General features: G+C 39.3%; 1 protein-coding gene across 3 annotated transcripts in view; it reads left to right on the forward strand.

Annotated features, from left to right (window-relative positions):
- Positions 1 to 15,558, forward strand: part of EXOC6B (exocyst complex component 6B) — a 533,613-nt gene that overhangs the window by 108,670 nt on the left and 409,385 nt on the right. The window lies entirely within an intron of this gene.

Consider the following 15,558-nt stretch of genomic DNA (forward strand, 5'->3'; position numbering starts at 1 on the left):
TGAGGTTTGGACTTAGAGCCCTCCCCAAATCTCCATGGTGCACCCTTTGACCTGGGGGATAGGTCTTCCTGGCCCTGGAGAAGCCCAGTTGAGAATTCCTAGGATGGTTGTGCTCTCAACGAGCATTTTATTCTTGTCTTCTGCAAGATGTTTTCTTTACTGAGCACAAAAACTCCATCAAAATTATGGTAAGGGAACTGGTAAGCGAGGAAGCTAAAGGAAAGGAAGAAAAAGAAATATTCAGGACGGCCAGAGAAATGGACCTAAGGGTGTTCTAGAACAGGAGGAGTCTATTTTCCTCACATCCTGCTCGATCTCCCTGATAAAAAGTTTTAGTAGGTGACACTAAAGTAACTTTAAAATTTTAAAAAAAATTACGTACAGTAAAATCTTTCCTTTTTTTTTTTTTTGGTGTCCGTAAGTTTTTAAAACATGCATAGATTCATGTCAGAACGATTCTGTCATCTCCCCAAATTCCTTTGTGTTACCTTTTTGTAGTCAGACCGTCTCTCTACCCCTAACCTCTGGCCATTGATTGTGAAGTGTATCAAAAGTATAGGATGGGAAGCACATTGAATAAGTAAGGAGGACTACCAGAAACTTAATTAATTATTGCTCGGCCGCTCACTGATTGGGAATGTGGCATTTCTCTTACTTTCTCTTGTTTAGAATCTCAAGAGAGAAATGAACCCCAAACCAAAAACACAGAAAAGTTAAAATTTTACATTTGAATGGCAGCAGATGTCCACCCAAGTTGTTGCTTTTTCTAGGTCTTTGGTGGGTCTAAGCTTGAGAGGCTTTTTAATCTTTGAACCTGACACTGCTGGGATGGGTTTTCTCTGTCTTCATTAGAAGGTGAGTGCATAAATGACTGTACCAAGATGAGTAGGGAATAAAACATTGAACTAGGAAGTATGGGAAGTGGGTTAGATTATTAGGGTTGAATTTTGCACTCACAGACTCCTTTCTTCTTTGTTCTTTGTGAGAAAAGCAATGGCAAGAGTTTATACTGTGAGCTGAAAGTTTTCAACTAACTACATTTTATTTGTTTTGAAAGCTTGCAAAAAAAAGTTGTCTTGTTGACAAGCTCAGGCTACTTTACCTTCCTGACATACTTTTCTAATTGCACATCTAGAGCAAATTTAGACCAGCCCTCTGTTATTACTTGTGTGTGTGCACGCAGTGGAGAAAATTCTCCGCAGATTAGGGCGGCTGTTTGGGGGAAAACAAGAGGCTTTGGCGGGTTGTGTCTACTTGCACGTGTGTGTTTGCTTAAACTCAGAAGTCAGCCAACCATTGAGACCTCCGACTGTGGTTAACATTAAAACAGAAGACTGATAATGGATCTTTATATACATTTTCAAGTATTTGGAAATTTAAAAAAATTGAGAATATAATTTTGACCTGGGGAAGATGATTACACCCTCTACCAGTGAGATGTTAATGAGATTGGGAGGAAAGGAGGGCATTTAAGAGCCCCCCCCCTCTTTTTTAGTTTTTATTTATTTTTTATTTTTGGTGGGGGAGGTAATTAGGTTTTTGTTTGTTTGTTTGTTTGTTTGTTTGTTTATAACGGAGGTATTGAGGACTGAACTCAGGACCTTATGCATGCTAAACATGCACTCTACCGCTGAGCTATGCCCTCCTTTCCAAGAGCCCTTATTCTAAAAAAGTCTTGCAATGCCAATGCTTAAGATGTGTTCTGTGGCACAACCGCCAGAAATCACAGACACGCTAGTTGTAGAATATTAGGCAACAACCGGGATCTAGGGCACGTGTTTGCAGGAAGGGAGCCTGCGGCCTGCGGATAGAGTCCAGGAAGTAGAAGTAAGATGATAATCATTTATTGGCGTTTTCTTGAGGACATGTGTCTGAACTGGTTTCATCTTTTTGTTCCCATAGAATCTAGCACACTGCTTTGTACAAATTAGGCATTTGGGGGCTCAGGAGTGGTTATAGCTCAGTGTTACTACACGTGCTTGGCATGCATGAGGTCCTGGGTTCAATCCCCAGTACCTCTACTAACAAAAATAAAACAAACAAACAAACTAGGCATTCAGCAAATTCTTGTTTTATTATACATACATACATTTTTTTTTTCCCTTTGTCAGGGCACTTATGCATTTAAGGATAGAGAATTTCCATGGGTATTTGTAAGAGTTTTATTTTGTTCTGGTCTTCTTAGGCTGTTAATTCGCTAATGAAACCTAACTGCTGTATTCAGCTTTGATATCTCAAGATGCAATTTATCGTTGAAATCCCAGGTGAATTTTTTAACTTATATATAATTTTATCTTGACTCTTAGTTCCAGTGAACCAGTTTCTTATTTCTATATACCAATGTTTTTTTTTAATTGTGGTAAAGTATACATAACATAAAATTGACCTTTTTATTCATTTTGAAATGTACAGTTTTGTGGCATTAATAAGTACATTCACATTGTTGTGCAGCCATCACTACCATCCATCTCCAGGACTTTTTCATCTTCTAAAACTGAAACTCTGTGACCAGTGAACTGGAAGCTTGTGATTGGCGCTCCAGTACTGACTGACAAGTAGTCTTTTCTGAACATGTTGAGGATCTCATGATCTCTTTGCAGGAAAGAAAAAGAGGCAAAAACCAAAACTGGAATCTGCACAGTAGCTTTTTAATTTAATAAGAAGTAGATTGTCATTCTCTAATTTTATAAATAGATCTTTCTCTTCTTCAGTTTCTTTAAGAAATTTGTTCAGAGGCAAAAACTGGGAGTAGCCCTTATCAGTGTGTGTGTGTGTGTGTGTGTGTGTGTGTATTTCTGTAGCCTTTGTGTCTAACAACACATATAGAAAACTGTATTTCTACTGAAGTTTTTATTTTCAGTGTGGTTACTGGCTGGGTTGAACCGTGGTGGTCTTAATCTACTTCTGAGGGCTATGCCTTTGAATATGGTGCTTTTACTCTGGTGTTACAGCATTTAAAGATAAGGAGTATCTTTTTTTCAGTACTATAATTTTGTGTTCTGACTTAGGTTACAGTCTGTTATTAATTTGTACCTTTCCCTTACTTCTAAAGAGACCATGTAAGAAAACAAGCAAATGTCAAAAAATAATACAGCCTGTTTCCAACAGAATGACTTCAACTCTGCTGAGTTTGTTAAACTTACGGCTCTCCTAGCTACCCTGATGAAGAGGTTATGGTCTAACTGGGCATGTGTCCTGTTTGTCATTCTTGGTAAGTCTTCAAGCAGAGTTGGTTTTTTAACATCAGAGAGGAGAACTATCAATAGCAGTAGCTGACAAACATTTTTAAGGCCATAAACCTTTTGAGAATCCAATGAAAGTCATGCACCCTCTCCTTAGAAAAATTATTGTGTGAACACAAATTTTTCATAAACTGTCAGGGGATCTGAGCACTCTGTGAAATACATTCTTGTGGGACCCATCTGGATTATTAAGGTCCAGTATCAGTATCAGATTCAGTAGTATATTCTGAGATGTATCTTTTCTTGTTTCATTATGGTTTGTAAAGAACACATAATGGGAAAGCTTGAATAAAATTGTAACGGTCCCACAGTTCATTTTTATAGCATTAGTGAAAATGCTATCTTTACTAACACATTGACAAGTAGGTTCAGGATATTGGTAAACTTTTCTGGGTTTCCCAGTTTAGGTAGTAGATCGGTGTCAGTGAATAAGTTGACCGATGCTGTATACTGTGAAAGTTGGATAAGGTTGTATTTCCAAACTTTGGTTTGGTTATGATATCTCATGTGCTTTTGTCACCTTTTTTTTTTTTTTGGCTTCTATTTCTGTTATAAGGGTAGTATAGAAGAAATAGATAAGGGCAAAATAACAATGAAAACAAGTTTTCATTTTGACTTGAACCAGAGATAGCATTGTATGAGTAAACTTAAAATTGGTATCCAGTTAAATACTCAGTATGACATAAAAAGACATTTTACTTTAGTGAGGATTTTACCTTTGTCTTCTTGGAGAAAATGCTCCTTTTGCTTTAGGGGTGATCTTACGTCTTGCCCAATGTCATAGAGAAACTGAGGGCTATCAAGCAGAAACTCTCTTGGCCTTCTTGGAGGTTATTCTTTAACTATATGTCTCCACCATTCTTTATTGCTCAACTCCAATTTCAGAGGAGAAGGCTTTTCTTCCTGTTTAAGACTATTTCTTCCTGTTGTGCTTCCTCTCATTTGTTCCCTCTTTCTCTTCTTCCCTTTTTTCTTCAACCTTTCCCTTTCAGGGACTCCATTTCACCCTAGACGTGCTTAGGTCTCCCTTTCATCACTGTAATCCCTCTCCCTGTCACCAAACCATCCAGTGTTTTTCTTCCATATTTCAAGTCTCATTGAATGATATCACTGTTCATCCAAGGCAGAAATTTGCCGTGCTAAGGAATTCGATGGTTGTGTAGTGATCTATCATGAGCAGTAGTACTACCAAGCGTACTATAGTAGGTAAAATATCGTGGGATGGGGAGGAGTATACATAATATTGTAAAGTAAAAGTGCGTTGTGTGTGTTAGTAAAAGCGGCGTAGTAGAGCTATGGAGATTCTTACTTCCTGGAATAGTTGGGAACTTGTCTGGAAATAGACGGGGACTAAATTGCCCGATGAGGCTCTTTTTTTGAACTTTACTACACGTACTAGTGAGTGATAGCTTAGTAGAAATTGACACCTCTATCTTCAGAAGAAATTGAACATTTATGCCCAATATCTGTATATTTGTATTTCTAAATGATGTCTGTGTGTTACTTTCAGTAGTAATACACATGTGGTTCTAAACTTTTTGATTATGGACTGCCTTCAGTAAAACATTCTTGTGTGTGTATATACTTTATTTACATATTATTTATTTGTAAGTGGTATATATATGTACTACTCTTCTTAGCTACTTTCTTCGGGCAGGATATATATATATATATATATAAATATATATATATATATATATATATATTTATATGGAGAGAGCCATTGTTAATAATGCATTACTCCCTTTCAAATAGTTATCTTCGTAATTTCAAATTTGGGGCGTCATTTTCTGTCGGACCTGCTTTAATCATCCTCCTGTTTACCACAGGATATTTTTGACAAGGGGCTCTTACCAGGTGTTTCACATTTATCCATTGCTGTTTAACACCTTAAAACCTAATGGCTTAAAATGATACTGATGTATTTTTTTTATTATGATTCGGTGGATCAGCTCTTCGGACTGGGCACAGCCAGAGAGTTTGTCTGCTGTCCTCACCTGGAAATCACTCGGGCGGCTGGCTGGCAGTTGGTGCCAGCTGTTGTCTTGGTTGTGTTCATGGCCTCTCATCCCCCAGTAGGCTAAACCGTGCTTCCTTGTAGCATGGTGATCTTAGGGTTCGGACAGAGAATGGTCTGGCATTTTGGGAAAGATCCTATCAGCAGTATGTGTGTACATTTGGGGGTTTGTATGAGGGAGTTGGGGAGATAATGGCCTTCCTTCTTTGCTTTAGTAATTACCTTTTTCTGTTGTTTACTCATCAATGGTAACTTTTCTTTGGTTTCCGTATTTAAAGAAACTTTAATAATGTTTTTAACTTGTGTTTAGATGGGAGATGAACACATGTATTTATTTCCAATATATGAGATTTGTTTTAAGCCTTTGCTTCTACAAAACTCAGTTCACAGTTTCATTCTCCTGATGTGTGTTTGCTGAGCTGAGTTCTTTAGCGTTTGGTATATGGTTACCCTATTATACTGCTGGAGTTTTGCCCTTTTACTCAGGTGTTTGCCACTTGAAATCTCTTGTTAAAATTCTAGTGTACTCACAGCTACTTCTCTTACTCTCTGCTTCTGCTTTTCTATGTCCTGGTGATTATGGAGAATGCTTCTTCCATGCAGCCAGCAGGATTAACAAACAGCGAAGCTGAACCCTAAAAGCATTCAACCTTCTTTCCTGCTTTGACCCTATAACCTCTCCTCTGGTTGGCAATGTGCTGGTGTTGACAGTTCTCCTGGTTCAGCCAAAGGTGAAAGATAATTGCTTGTGGAGTGGCGGCTGAGATGGTATGTGTTTTTGCAGCAAGCACCCTCACCCCCGTCCCCAGGCAAAGCTTTGGATCTGGTGCACATTTCAAAGCATGTGTTAAACTTTATGCGATACTGATTAAAATGGAGGGCCCCAGGGTGAATTGGCAGAGCCCCACAACTGCATCTGCCAAATGACATACAGAGAAATGTCTTGCTACAAATGGAAAGGCTGAATTTTGTCTATCTTAGCAATATGTAAGCCTGCAGAAGGAAAGGTGACTCTGGGCATGTGTACTTACACGGCCGGTGGAGCATCCAGGATTCTTTAGCGACTCCTTTGTTCCTATGGCATTTTAACAGGAAAGAAAGCCTTTTTATTTTCCTTCTCCTTTAAACAACAACAGCAAAGCCCATATGGAAATAATAGTTCCCATTACCATGTCCTTCAGTTCGCCATTCCCATTGAACATTTATTAAAAACCTAACTTGGACTAAAGACATGGAAGTGGAAGAACCATCCACCTTCTGAAGCTAGATTAATGGGTCTTTGGGATGAGATTGTTGAAGGAAGAAAGCTTTTACAAAGCAAGGTCTTCTCAGGATTTCTTCCTAAAAACAAGTATGTATTTTTATCACATGCATAGATCAGCACTTTCCCGGAGGGGACATAAACAGCGTTAGTAGCTCAGGTCACATTTCCTTAGACATCTTGCCGCGCTTTTATGACATGGTTAGGATAGAGAGACCATCGGTTTAAGGAGATTTAGACATTTTGTTAGGAAACAGTAAAGAATTTAGGGGAGTAAAAAGGGTGAGTGGCACATAAGCAGGAATAGAAAAAAAAGAGGAAGACGTTGAAGAAATTCTTGGAAAGAGGAGAGTGAATCAAGAGATCAGCTAGGCTTCTAATTCATGCGTAAACTTGAGGGAACAAATATTAGGGCTTAAAATATGTGGAGTGGGTATGAAGTATCAGTAAAAAGCAGCCACAATTACATTGATTTATATAACCACACTAAACATTGATTTATTTCATCACATTCATTCCCTGCTCCAGAGAATGAAGAATTGTTTGTTCCTTTGCAGTATCCTTTTGTTCTTCCAAATGGCCCAAAAGATGGCTTTGGGACTTACTATAGGACTTGGTTATCACCTAGGTTATGCTTGAGGTGGGGAGACATAACTCGAGCAACTTCACAGGTAAATAAAAGCACTATGTACAGCAGATCCTGGATTGGGAACACAAATACATTTTATTGTTCAGAAATTTTATGAACTCTGTGTAATAGGCAAGCACAAAAAAGCAAACACTATACGTATGGATATATTCTAATTTTCCAGGTAAGACCATCAGATCTGTTTAAGAGTTTTCTGAGATGTATCATGTTTCTTTGTTAAATCAAATTTCTTCCTCCCCTCCTCCTTCTTCTCCTCCTCCTTCTTTTTCTTTGCTCTTGAAACAAGGGTGGAGAATGTTCAGGGAACAGAAAGAGAAAATGCTGGCTGTTTGCCTACCATTTTGGAGCTTTTATTGAATTTCATACAGCTCCTTTATTTTCCTCTGTTATTAAAACTCAGTGTTTCAGTCATGAAGATACTTATTTCTAAAGAGGATTTTTGACTAAACTTTTGTCAAGAGTGGTTTAGGGGTGGGAGGTTGATAGTATTTTTCTCTCTGCTAGAGTCTTGGTTGGGTCAAGTAAGATTTGCCCTGAGGATATTAGTATTGACTTCATGTAAAAGAAGTTTGAAACCTAAGATTCCACTTAGTTTCCTCTCCTGGGCTTTTGTAGAATATTTTTTAGAGAGAAAAATGCAACTGGAATGTAGTTAGCCACCAAATCTTAGTGAATACCACTTCTCTCCAAGGATCATCTTAGAGTTTCAAATGGGCCAGTTACTAAATGAAAGCGTCACCTTCTGTAAAACGATCTTGATTGGTAAAGAATATTGTGAAAACAAAAGAGGAAGAGTCTACACACTTCTTTGTGTAGTCAAACTTGTAAAACAGAAGGAGAAATAGTAAAGGAATTTGGGACTTGCCAGTAATCACCTAGCATTCTCCTTATATAACACATCCACCTCACCATTTTATGTGTCAAAGATTATACTTACTTAGAAATATCTCAGAATTTCAATACAGTTTTTTAAAAAGTCAAGATTAATATCTTGATGTTTTATACTTCATTTATTATTTCAGTCAACAAATACCTATGTGGTGTATATTAAGCAAGTCACTTTATAGTCTGTCAGATGGTGATATTTGCTATGGAGAGAAGTCAAGCAGAGAAGGAGGAAGGTTTAGCTGTTTATTTTGAGGTTGGGTAAGGTGTTCATTTAAAGGTGCCCTTTCGTGTTCTATAGCTAGATACTTAAAAAGATTAATCTTTATGTTTTCGAGGTTCATTGTCTCTTCACGTCAGCCAAAATTCATCATTTTGCTAGAATTTAAGCTATCTTTGGGGGAAGCACTTAATGTTTCTGCTTCTTCAATAGCTCAGGTTCTAAATGTAAGCAACTATTTGTTAGGTAAATGAGCATACAATTTTGCATTTGTCCTGGCTTTCCACGGTATCTTTGGCTAGTGCAAAGCGAAATACAACAGCAGGTCACCAAATAATAGTATCCAATTTTCTTAAAGGAAGCACTTGAAACTTTAAGATTAAAGAGGTTTTTGTGTGTTATAAATTTATATACTAGGTAAAAAAGTGGATTTATTTCCTTTTTGTTGTATTTAGTGAGGTTGGTAGATACATTTGTGTTCTACCATTTTATTTCAGGGCTAGAAAATTTTAAACCGTTCAGTCTTTTGGTTGACACTTGCAGTTTTTACTTATTTTACTCTATAATAGGGTTTTTGAAATGGATTTGTTGAACCCCTTGAAATGCTTTCATTATTTTGTCCCTGTAAGTATATGTGTATTATCTTGGTTCAGAACTTTCATGGACTCTCAAAGCAATCTTGGTATCAGTCCAGGTTTAGTCAGAGAACCACTAGTAGGGGAGTTCCCAGTCCCCACAATTGCATAAGTCAGTCCCTAATCAGAGCTGTTATCTCTGTGAATGATACTGGATTCTGAAGTCCGAAGGGAAGGGAAAGTAGATATGAAATAGAGGAGAGCAAGAACAAGCTGGAGTCCAGGAGAATGGACTGAAGCTCATTAGTTCTTACTCTGTCTGATCTTGATCATGTACAGTATACTGCAGGAGAAACTGGTGCCCTTCATCTTGGAGCTAAACACACACCTGGCCTAGGAGAAGCTGAAGGTGGGTCCAGGGAAAGTGGAGTACTTGCAGGTTTGGTTCCTGCCCTGTGCCGGGAAGCTTAACTAGCAGTGCAGCATGTGTGAGCTACAGAGTGGCTGCTGCTTCATTTCCGCTCTCTGAGTCTTGCACAGGAATATCTTGTGTGCCTCACCTTAACTAGAAACATATAGGGAGGGGAACTGTGGGAAATGTAGGTCAGCCTAGCCAAGTTGACTCAGTACTACTATGTGTGTGTGTGATCCTAGGACAACTAAGAACCATTACTCTATAGCAGGGGTTGCAACTACAGCCTATGGGTGGATGACCTGTTTCTGTAACTAAAGTTTAATTGGAACACAGCCTTGCTAATTTGTTTACACATTGTCTACTTTTGTGCTGCCGAGGCAAATTTTGAAGAGTTGCAGTACCCACTATAAGGCCTGCAAAGCCTAAAGTGTTTATTATCTGGCCCTTTAGGAGCAAGTTTACTGACCCTTATTCTGTGGGAACTAAGAGATTTGTTGGTTCCCAGAGGACTCATATCTAGAAACCCTTCTCAGAGCTCTAGAACATTGTATTAATCCTTAAGAAGCCTTGCTAGTTTATATTTTCTTTTTGCAAGTATTCCTATTAAATTTTTGTTTTTCTTGAGGGGAGGGTATAGCTCAAGTGGTAGAGTGTATGTTTAGCATTGATCCTGGGATCAATCCCCAGTACTGCCTCTAAAAAAATAATAAACCTAATTACCCCCCCACAAAAATTTAAAAAAAAATTTTGTTTTTCCTTATCCATGTATTTTCAAGTTTTCTGAGATGTTAACCAGAAATAGAGTAAAAGTTATTTATAAAATATTATCAATTGAACTTTTATAAATTTTACTGCATATTCATCATGGTTTTTCCTATAAGCTTTATAGCTAAATTGTGTGTTAAGTTTTTTCTTTTAAATGTGGATTCCTCATTTTACAGTTAAATTTCTTAAAGTAGATGTATTCGTTTCCTAGGGCTATTGTAACAAAGTAACACAAATAAGGTGGCTTAAAAAAAAAACTAGAAATTCATTCTCTCACAGTTCTGGAAGCTAGAAGTCTGAAATCAAGGTGTAGGTAGGGTAAACTCCTTCCTGGGGCCCTAGAGATAGCAGCTGTTTCATGTCTCTCTCCTAGCCTCTGGTAGTTGCCAAGAATCCTTGGCCTTTCCTTGGCTTGTGACAGTATAACTCCAATTTTTGCATCCTCATTATGTGGCATTCTTCCTGTGTGTCTATGTCCCTTTTCCTTTTCTTATGAGGATAACAGTCATATTGGATTAAGGCCCATCCTGATGATCTCACATTAGCTCGATTATGTCAGTAAGGACACACTTTCCAAATAAGATCACATTTACAGGTTCTGGGAGTTAGAACTTCAGTGTATATTTTGCTGGGGGAGGGGGGTTCAATCTAACGCACGATAGTGGAGTTTTAGGTTGACTGAGTAACTGACATGCCCTCCTTGGCAGCTTTCTCTGTATTGCCATGCCACAAGGAAAATACAGAAATCAGCTCTGAAACCAGAAATCTTTAGCATAAAAAACTTTGTACTTTATGAAAAACTGATGCAAAAATAAGTAGGTATAACAGGCTCGATATTCAGAAACTCAAAACTAATACAGTATATACAAAGCTGTCAGATTGATTATGAAGACTGATTCATGATTCGTTACTAGTGTTGGTCAACAAGCTGTGCCTAAGTGCAGCCAACAAGTCATTAGTGGTTCAGTGACATTTATCGTGTAACCATTAAGTACAAGGACTTATATTGGGTACTGTCAAAGCACTCAAAAGAAAGAATCCCTTGAGAACCTTTCTAGGAAGGATGAATTGACACGTGATCAACTGCTGGAACTATTGAGGCAACTTGGGAATAAAGGATTGAGCCGGTTCATTTAATTTATTTTTATTTTTAAATTTTTATTATTATTATTATTTTATTTTATTTTAATTAAAATTTTTTTAAAACTTTTTTTTATTGAGTAATAATCATTTTACAATGTTGTGTCAAATTCCAGTGTAGAGCACAATTTTTCAGTTATACGTGAACATACATATATTCATTGTCACGTTTTTTTTTGCTGTGAGCTACCACAAGATCTTGTATATATTTCCTTTGCTATACAGTATAATCTTGTTTATCTATTCTACATTTTAAAATCCGAGTCTGTCCCTTTTCACCCCCCGCCTCCTTGGCAACCACAAGTTTGTATTCTATGTCTATGAGTCTGTTTCTGTTTTGTATGTATGTATGTATGTATGTATGTATGTATGTATTTATTTAAAAATTCCACATATGAGTGATCTCATATGGTATTTGTCTTTCTCCTTCTGGCTTACATCACCTAGAATGACATTCTCCAGGGACATCCATGTTGCTGCAAATGGCGTTATGTTGTCGGTTTTTGTGGCTGAATAGTATTCCATTGAATAAATATACCACATCTTCTTGATCCAGTCATCTGTTGATGGACATTTAGGCTGTTTCCATGTCTTGGCTATTATAAATAGTGCTGCTATGAACATTGGGGTGCAGGTGTCATTTTGAAGTAGAATTCCTTCTGGGTATATGCCCAGGAATGGGATTCCTGGGCCATATGGTAAGTCTATTCCTAGTCTTTTGAGGAATCTCTATACTGTTTTCCACAGTGGGTTTCCTTGCTTCCCTCTCCCACTCTTAATGATTTAGATGCCTTCTTTTACAATTTTGTGTTTATTCTATTTGTAATTCATGGTAGTTATCACCTTTCCAGTTATGAGTTTCTCATTTTTGTAGCATCCTGCTTCTTTTCTATTTAGAGTAGACCTGTCAATATTTCTTTTAGCATGGGTTTAGTGTTGCTAAACTCTTTTAGTTTTTGCTTGTCTTTGAAGTTCTTTATCTCTCCTTCTATTCTAAAAGATAGCCTTTCTGGATAGACTATCCTAAGCTGCATCTTTTTCATTCAGGACTTTGAATATATCTTACCACTCCCTTCTGGCCTGTAGTGTTTGTGTAGAGAAATCAGCTGAGAACCTTATGGGGGTTCCCTTGTAACTCACTGTTTTTCTCTTGCTGCCTTTAGGGTTATTTCTTTATCCTTGACTCTGGACAGCTTGATTATGATATGTCTTGGTGTGGATCTGTTTGGGTTCTTCCTGTTTGGGACCCTCTGAGCCTCCTGTACTTGGAAATCTGATTTCTTCTTTAGGTTTGGGAAGTTTTCAGTCATGATTTCGTCAAATACTTTTTCAATCCCCTTTGTTCTTTCTTCCCCTTCTGAAACCCCTATTATGTGTAGATTGGCACGCTATATATTATCCCATAGGTCCCTTGTATTGTTTTCATTTTTTTTTTGTTTTTCTCTCAGCTGTTCTGATTGGGTGCTTTCTGTTGTCCTGTCTTCTAGGTCATTTACTCGTTCCTCTGCATTATCTAGCCTGCTTTTTACAGCCTTTAGATCAGTTCTCATTTCAGCCAATGAGTTTACTAATTCTACTTGGTTTTGCTTTATAGCTTCTATTTCATTTTTGACATACTTTATATCTCTAAACACTATTTCTTTTAGTTCCTTCAGTTCTTTGATCACTCCTTTTTTGAAATTTTGATGTAGTAGGCCATCAATGTCTATTTTCTTGATTGTGCTTTCAGGGGATTTCTCTTGGTCTTTTAATTGGGAGTGGTTCCTCTGCTTCTTCATATTGCTCATATCTCTCTGGCACTGTGGCCGGTGGGTGGGCGGGTCACTCCCCCTCCCGATGCTGCAGTCAGATGCTGTGCTCAGGTGAGGCAGGTGAGCGGATCGCCCCTCCTCCCCGCACTGTGGTCAGGTGCTGCGTTCCTGCCAGGAAGGTGGGTGGCTGCCCGCCCTGTCCCAGTGGTCGCTCCACTGCTCTGTGCAGCTGCTTGCTCTGCCTCGGGTCGGCGCTCCTACGGCAGGCTCGGGGAAGACTCCGGAACAGCCCCACCCCTGCTCTGTGCCAAATCTAAGCTCCTTGTCTTGAGAGCGTGAGTTCTCTGAGGTACCAGGGCAGAAAGATCCTATCTGCCTTGGGCTGTAAACAAGTCTCAGTCCTGCCTAGGCGGTTGCGGAGCTCTCGGGTGCAGATTCAGGTCTCGGCCCCACCTCCGCCCGGGCGCCACGCACAGAAGGAGACAGCGGCTATGGCTGCGCCCCGCCTCTCTTCTTGCGAGAAGAGCCAGTAATGGTGCCGCAGGTCTGAGGAGACACAGGCTACAGTGCCCCTCCCCTCAGGGCACTCTGGCCTTGTTGCTTTGCTTTTTTCACAATTTGTGGGGGACCAAGGTTGTTCGGCTCCATATCCCCTCCCAGCCATGGCATGCAGCCCCCTGCCGTCCCCCGGGGCTGCCTCAGTGCAGCCGCCCGCATCCTCCGCCCGGCTCGGGCGGCCTGGCCCAGCCTGCAGCTGCCGGCTCGCCTTTCGAGCTGGGTGTCGCGGGGACTCTTTGTGCCCGTTTAACTTAGTTCTATTGGTCAAGGGGTGCTCAGGGCAGATCTGAGCCTCGGAGACTCCCTCTCCGTCCTGTTGGCCTCTCCTTTGGAGAGGGGAGACCCAGCGAATGAGCACCAGTCCTCCTTTGCCGCTCCTTCCCGCACTGTTTTGTTTTTCCTTCTTTCTTTTTGCCTTTTCTCCTGCCAGATTTTTGGTGTCTTTGTCTTTTGAAGAGGGCCATGTTCTGTTGGAGTTCAGCTGGTGCTCTGGTTGGCTGAGTGGGTCCGTAGATGAGAGTTTTGGTTATTTGTGGGAGAGGGTGAGCTGCAAGCGTCCTTCTACTCTGCCATCTCACTGGTTCATTTAATTTGGAAAATAAGATGCTCCTCTTTATTTCTTGTCCCATGGCAAAGAAATGATTGGAATACACATGGGGATTTGAAGAAGGCCATTTCTTAATTTGTCATTTGTTAATTAATAATGTTGCTATCCTTGGCTATCATGCACCCAGATGGTACTCAAATGATGAAAAGATTATTGGTGATATGGAACATCTGTTTAGAGATTTTATAGTTACTGTTGACATTTTTGTGAAGTAGGTCAGTGTGTTTTCCTCTCTGCCTGTGAGGAAAAGCAACTTTGGGCAAGCTGGCAATAGAAACTTGATAATAAACTGATTTGAACTGAAGGTTTAATTCCTGGGTTTTAATAAATCACCTATGTCTTTCTGTTTGAAGACTTCAAACTTGTATAACAGGTTGTCTTGGCACAGCCAGAGCTAGAATGAGAAGTTACGCAACACTCCCTTGGATGTCTTATGTCTGTTTTGGGCAGACAATTTTTTTTAACTGTCCTGGAAATCTCAGGGACACTAAAGCAGCACCTAGCTATGTCTGCTGTTTGGTACATTCTGGACCACATGGGAAAGAGAGTCAACACTATGCACAACTGTGCATACTTAAACTGGGATACGGTAGTCAGATTGCAAGGAGAGACAGTGGTACCCTTAGGAGAAACAAGCTCGTGTGTCAGGATCCTGGCACAGTGAGCCAGACATTGCCACAGGATCCAAGCACTAAGAAGGAGCATTGATCCAACCACTCTGACCTAGTCTTCTCCCCTAACCTCACTCTGGAGCCAAGCAATTGTATACTTTAGGGCATGAAACTGTCAGAGTATGTAATTAGGAATCCCAATCATTGTACTGTGGGGTACCCGCCTTTAACCAAACTAGATATTAAAAGGGAAGGCATTTCTATAAGGGATAGAGAGAGAATCCTTCAAGGTGGACTGTGAATGAGAATGTGATGAGTGGAAACTGAGGTCTAGTCACTTTGATAAGTGAAGTTTTTGAGCCAATGGATTTAGAGATAGAATATTTCTAGAATAGCCTAATGAGATACTGAAGTTGATGGGCCTAGAGGACATTCAGGTTGCATTTACCTTTCAGAGAGTTAATGTTGCAGCCAAGTATAATTTTTAGTTTTGGTTACCTAATTGTGAAGTAAAGTAATGTATCTTTCTGGCCAGCTGTTCTGGGCTAAAATTCCTGGAGCTGGGAAATTGGCATAATTTATGTGACTGTGAAACTTAACAGGCAGTATGTTTCAAAAGTTTAAAACAGGAGCCACGAGTTTAACTTTTAATTTTATCTTAATTTACTTTTGAACCTAATGCATCACTTTGTTGCTTTGGACTCATTTTCTCACTGGTGAAATAGGGGTGGTTAATGTTTATCTACAATACAGAGTGATGCGGCTAGTATGATTAACCCAAATGATGTACAGCTTTGACTAGATAACTTTGTAAAAGTGCTTGATAATGTTGGGACCCCTACCATTTACTATTAAGTTATTA

Source organism: Vicugna pacos, chromosome 15 (assembly GCF_048564905.1).
Source record: "Vicugna pacos chromosome 15, VicPac4, whole genome shotgun sequence".
Lineage (NCBI taxonomy): Eukaryota > Metazoa > Chordata > Mammalia > Artiodactyla > Camelidae > Vicugna > Vicugna pacos.